The sequence below is a fragment of the Octodon degus genome, unplaced genomic scaffold (genome assembly GCF_000260255.1).
Source record: "Octodon degus isolate 3935 unplaced genomic scaffold, OctDeg1.0 scaffold00093, whole genome shotgun sequence".
NCBI lineage: Eukaryota > Metazoa > Chordata > Mammalia > Rodentia > Octodontidae > Octodon > Octodon degus.
Window position 1 is genome coordinate 3,318,894 of NW_004524669.1, and position 6,579 is coordinate 3,325,472.

Genomic DNA, 6,579 nt, shown 5'->3' on the forward strand with positions numbered 1-6,579 from the left:
CTCCAATGAACCTGTGAACTACATAGTGAGTTTAAGCCCAGCCTGAACTACAGAGCAAGATCCTCTCTCAAAAACAAAAACAAGGGGCTGGGGAGATGGCTCAGTAGAATAAGTGCTTCCCTGGTAAGCGCAAGGGTCTGAGTTCAATCCCTGATTCCGCCAAAAAAAAAAAAAAAAAAAAAGAAAAATAACAGAGATTTTCACATACAGCATTGATTTCCCTTAATTTTAATTCTGAGAGACTTTTCCTCACTTTTTAGGTCACCCTTATAAAAAGCTTTTATCATTTCTTATGCCTCACATCTAAAAACAATTTTTTTGTTTTATCACCATTTTATTAGTTGCCTTGTTTGTTTTTGGTCTTTTTTCATTTTACTATTTTTTTGGTTGAACTGTTTTTTAGGGGAGGCTTATTTTTTGTTTTTGGTGCCGAGGACTGAACCGAGGGTTTCCAGCTTGCGAGGCAAGCATTCTACCACTGAGCCAAGTCCCCAGCCCCATCACCATTTTATTTCATACTGGTCCTATTTGACAAAATGTTTTAAACCTTAGATAATGCTGACAAATTTTTAAAATGTCTTTTAGGGCTAGAGCTAATTTTAAGATTTCCAGAGGATCCCTGGAAGTCCAAAAGATACATATTAGGATTGTATTTTAATGAATTAAATATTAATGTACATTATAAAGTTATACGAGATTCCTAGAAATCTAATATGTGCTTTTTCTTTCTTTTCTTTTTTTTCTTTTTTTTTGTCTTTTTGAGACAGGGTCTCGCTATGCAGTTCAGGCTGGCCATGAGCTCATGCTGTAGCCCAGACTGGTCTCAAACTTGCAATAATGCTCCTGCCTCCACCTTTCAAATGCTGAATCTGCTATAATTCTAATGTTAAGTGCAGTACAAAAATAACCAAGTTTCTTTGTCAATGATAAACGCTCATCAGGTCTTTATGTCTATTCTAAGCCTCCTGCCATCCACACAGTTTTCTACAATCTGCGGACAGGTGTGTTTCCTTTGTTAGTAAGGACAGTGAGGTTGCTCAAGGCCCCTTACTGCTCACAGAATACAGGAGAAGGAAGGAGAGGTGAGCTCAGGTTGAGTACCTACATCCTGCCAATGAGATGGGTATTTTACAGTTATATTTAAATACAGAATTCTTTACATCTGACGCTCAAGTCGCCCAACCCATGGTCCCAGCCTTCTTTCCACCTCTCCACTATGCAAATCCTTTAGTCCAGCTAAGTTCCCTGTTCCTTGTGTCCTGGGCACACCCTGGGCTTCCTTCCCCTCTGACCCTACTGATCTCTACCCACACTTCTAGCACTGAGATCCCATCCAGTGCTCCAGACCTGAGTCAAAGGCCTCCTGCTCCTTAAAGCCTGTCCTGATTTTCACAGGATGTAACCTTTCTGCTCCCATGTTTATGCAACTTTTTGTGTAATATTTTTCCTTTTATTAATTTTGTGGGTTTATTCTCTATTCTTTGCCACTAGGTTGTGACTTCATAAAGACAGCTATACACTATTATATCATTCACTGTGCTCAGTAAACATTGGTGATATTAAATTTGAGCTTGGATTTGACTTTACTTACATATACATGCCCTAAAGCCAGCTGCGGTGACTCAGGAGACTGAGAGCTTGAGCCTGAGGTAGAGATCAGCGTGGGTATCACAGAGAGACCCTGTCTCAAACAAAAAAATGAAAAGTGACAAACATGTGACCTATAACAATGTTTTTTAAACCAAGTCTCAAACCTTTTTTTAATTGTATTTGTTATAGGCTCTCACTATGCAACTCAGACTCATAGTGATCTTCCTGTTTTCAGCCTCCCCAGTGCTGGGATTACAGGTGTGTACCACCACACCCAGACTTGTTTGCTGGCTCAGTGTGCTCTGGGGGCGGGGCCTGCATGGCATGTAGGACCAGGAATCAAACCCTGGTCCATGTACTTGCCAAAGCAGGTGCTTAGTCCACTGAACTATCTCGCCGGCTCTCAACCCATTATTGGATTATGAAAGTAATCATGTGGATTGCAATGAGAATTTTAAAAGCATATAATAGGAGATATCAGAAATGTCATAAGTAGTACAGCAGGTATTGTTTGTGGAAAAAATATATATATAGCCTGAGTTCATTAAAATACATCTCTTATCCTATCAATCAGAAAACATAGAAAAATGTATCATGTCAGTCAGCTAAGTGCAAGTTCCTTGCTGAAGAAAGGATGCTAGGTGAATCATCTACCCTCCCTGTCAGGGGAACTCAGCCCTACCTGCAGTCCCACTCCTCCCAAGAGGCTGCTCTCTGAGCTCAGGGGAGACTCTGGGCAAAAAGTGTCCTGCTCTTAAATGACCTTCTCTTCTACCGATAGAAACTAAAGTTATGAGGAAAGTAGATAAACCCTTAAGAAAGCAACTGTGGAGATACAGAATAAGACTTGGATTTAGACTCAAAAGCCTGAGTGCTCTTTGCCATTAGCTGCATGACATCGGATAGTGTTATGGCTTGTGTACAGTTGTTCCTCCAAAGCCTTGTGCAGGCATAGGGTGGCTTCTGGATTTTGTGGTTGATTACTGTGAGTGTGGATGTTGCACCTTCCCCAGGGCAGGTAATTTGCATTTCAATGTAAGGAGGAAAGAGAAGCTAGCTGCTTTAGTTGCTTCTACCTCTCCCTTTTGCACACTGACTCTTTGCCGCTGCCAAGAAAGATTGCTTTCTGCTATGTGCCGCTCTGCCTTGGACCCAGTTGAATATGGACTGAAACCTCCAATAATTGTGAGCTAAATAAAGCTTACCCTCCTTCATTTTGAGTGTTGGGTATTTGTCCCAGCAATGAGACAAGAGTAACTGAGACAGCTTCATTTCTAGGAGCTTCCATTTGCCCAACTACCTACCATACATAACTGCATTAAAACTGAATAATAAGTCAGACATGATGGTGCATTCCTTAAATGTACCTCCTCAGAAGGCTAAGACAAGAGAATTAAGAGTTAGAGGTCAGTCTAGGCAACGTAGTAGACCCTGCCTCAAAATAAAAAATAAAGCTAGGTGTAGTAGTGTATGCCTATAATCCTAGTACTTGGGAGGCTGAGGCAGGAAGATTACCATGAGTTTCAGGCCAGCCTGAGCTACATAGTGAGTTCAGGACTAGCCTGAACTATATAGCAAGAGCCTGTGTCAAATACATGGATGAATGAATGAATGAATGAATGAATGAATGAATGAATGAAATGGGAATGTAGCTCAATAGTATAGCATTTATCTACCAAGTGTCAAGCTCTAGGTTCAATCACCAATGTCACAAGGGGGTGGGGGACCTTCATATATTAAGCAATCAAGTGAAAATTAACATGGTTTTTTTTTTTTTTTTTTGAGACAAGGTCTTACTATGTAGTCCACAATGGCCTTGAACTCACTAAGTAGTCTAGGCTGGCCTCAGACTCATGGAGATCCTCCTCCCGCAGCTTCCCAAGGATATAGTACATATTATATAGATAAATGTTCATCAGGAATGACTTTTGTTTTGACTGTTAGTGATAGAAACCCAGTTCAAATTGGTTGTGCTCAAAAGGAACTGAATTACTCACTTGACTAGGAAACCGAATGATACAGATTGCTTAGGGAAGGACTGAATCTGGGGACCCAAGTGACATCACCATGTTACTCTCCATCTGTCTCTGTCTCTCAGCCTTTGGCCTCTGCTTTAGAACCAGCATGATTTTATTGTCAGGTAGGTCTCTCTGTACAGTGAACACAACAACTGTCTTGCTCTAGCCTGTCTTGATCACTGTAGATACCAAGAGAAAAGAGCCTCTTCTATGGTTCCAGGAAAAATTCCAGGGCATGATCTGAGACCTCAAATGGATCATGTATTTTCATTCCTTTAGTAAAGACAGTATTTAGGGGCCAGCCAGATAGCTCAGCAGACTAAAGCGCCTGCTTCAGCAAAGTGCAGCAGCCAGGGTTCGATCCCTGGTGTGCCGTGCAGGCTCTGCCCAAGGACACACTGAGACATGATGGAGACTGGGTGTGGTGGCATAGGTCTGTAATCCCAGCACTTGGGAGGCTGAAAACAGGAGGATCACTACGAGTCTGATCTACGTAGTGAGACCCTGTACACCCTATAGACCCTGTCCTAAATTCATTAAAAAAAACAAACAAACAAACAAAAAACAGTATTTACTGAGAATCAACTAGGACTAGGCACTGTGTCAGCAATAAGCATTCCTGCCCTCAGAGAACTTACATTTTGTGGCAGAGATAGATGACAAACATGCTCATAAGTACCTGTTAGTGAGTGATAAACTCTATCTTAAAACTAAAATTTAAAAGAAGAACAAGGAGCACCAAGGACTACAGGTAGAGATAAGGACACTTTCTGAGGAATGTTGAGTGAGGAGCTCACTCCATGACTGAAGCACACCTATGACTGAAGTACCAGGACAAACTGCATGAGCTTCTGTCTGAGAAAGGACTCGGGAGCAGCACAGACAAGAGATTCTGAAATGGCCAATAACTCTCACCTGAGCAAAATACCTACATTTATTAACATGTACATTTGTACTTGATGTGAACATGTTAACACATTTTTCTACACTGAAGCAACAATTTTTCTGACAGTGATACCAGACTACAAAGTCCTTGAGGTCTTTATAGGCTGGGAGTATAGCTCAGTGGCAAAGTGTGTGCATACAGAGCATTCTGGGTTCAATCCCAAGCACCAAGAAGCAAAAAACAAAACAAAAAAAGAAACTTGAGGTCTCATATTGACTGACTCAACTGATTCACTTAGGATCTTGCTAAACGTGCAAAGGTCCCCAGAGTCAGAGTACTTCAAAGCAGGGGCTTCCTTGCTCCTACAGGAACCAAACACAGGAGCAGCTCTGTGTCTGGCACTAGCAGAATGATGGGCGAAGCTCCCACAGGGAACGTGGAGCCACGGCAAGGCTCCCAGCTGAACTTGCCAAAGAGGAGAGCTACCCTCAAAAGACTTTCCTTAATTCTGTCCTTTTACTCTAATTGCTCTGGACGTGCCTGGCAGCACCAAGTGGCCCCAAGGGTGGTTCCTGCTGATTCTGGGTAAAGGTCCCCTCGTTCAGAGGCAAGAGACCTCCATGGAGGGCTAAGCTAAAGGACTCGGTGCCCACTCTCATGGCTCAACCTGAATCATTTTGGGTTTGAAAGGCTCCCTTTGCTGGTCTACTGCTGGCTGGTGGTTATATCTGGCATGGATCTGGGATCTGACTACCTTCTTTAATATCTAAAATTGGACACTGCTCCAAAACTGTAGATCCTGGAAGAAAACCATAGTTCCAAAAATACGAAGAAGTCGGGCATGGGACACATACTTTCAATCCTAGCTGAGGAAAAGGATCTCCATAAATTCAAAGCCAGCCTGGGCTAAAAGTGAGTTCAGGGCCAACCTGAACTACATAGTGAGACCCTATCTCAAAATATCAAAATAAAGCTCACAAAGAAATTTCTTTTTCTTTCTTGTTCGTGTGTGTGTGTGTGTGCACATCTTTTACATTGTTTTATTTTGCCTTCTTTTGTTTTTATCTTCTTTTCTTCCCTCCTTTCTTCTTCATCATTTTCCTGGAGCATGGGGAATCTTCATCCTTCTGCCTTGCTTATCACTTTTTCTTACTCCCCCCCCCACCGCTCTTCCCTCTAAATGTTTTTCCTTTCAATTATTTTTCTATTATTTCTATTTTCTCCCTTTTCTTTTACCTTTTATTTATCACCAGTTTTTTCTTTTATGTTTATCTAATTCTATAAATGTCCTTCTATTCCCCAGTAAGATCCTTGGTACCACTTTTCTCTCCTCCTTCCCATACCATAGAGCATAAGGTTTCAAAGCTTTCTTCTTGCACTCCCGAATTTAATATCTTTAATACTATAACCAGAAAGCTTCATTAATCTTTTGATACTTTGCTCTTTAAAAATACTGTTGAGACTGGGCGAGGGGTGCACACCTGTAACCCCAGCACTTGGGAGGCTGAGGCAGGACTGCTGAGTTCAAGGCCAGCCTGCACTGCTCAGCAATACCTGTCAAAAAACAAAAAACAAAAGAAAAAACCCTGTTGAATTCTTTTCTACTATTAGCAGAGATACAGCATGTGCATTTAATACACATTAGCTATCAGTACCTAGGCAGACTTCACATTCAAACTATAACTGCAAAATTTTCTCTAGGATTAAGACTGGCATAGAGATTATTCTTATCATTTGGTAATATCTAATTTGTCTTGGATGATATGACTGTAATTGATACAATTAATGTTAACAGGGTCACACAGTTTTCACTATTTCTTTGTAAGTCAACATGTCATTACCTTTGTGACACTGGCAATACCAGAGTACATCCTTAGAGAACTTGGTTACTGTGCTACCTACACTGTGCCCCAGCCCCCCAATTACCCAAACTGGTCAGATCTATGGCAAAGAATTACAGTTAGTCACAACCAAAGTATATCACTAAAAAGCAACTAAAGAGACATCTATACTAGCAACAAAGTCTTCAGATTATAAGCATCCACAAACCTCAGCACAAAACAAACAAATAGAAATGTGAAGACC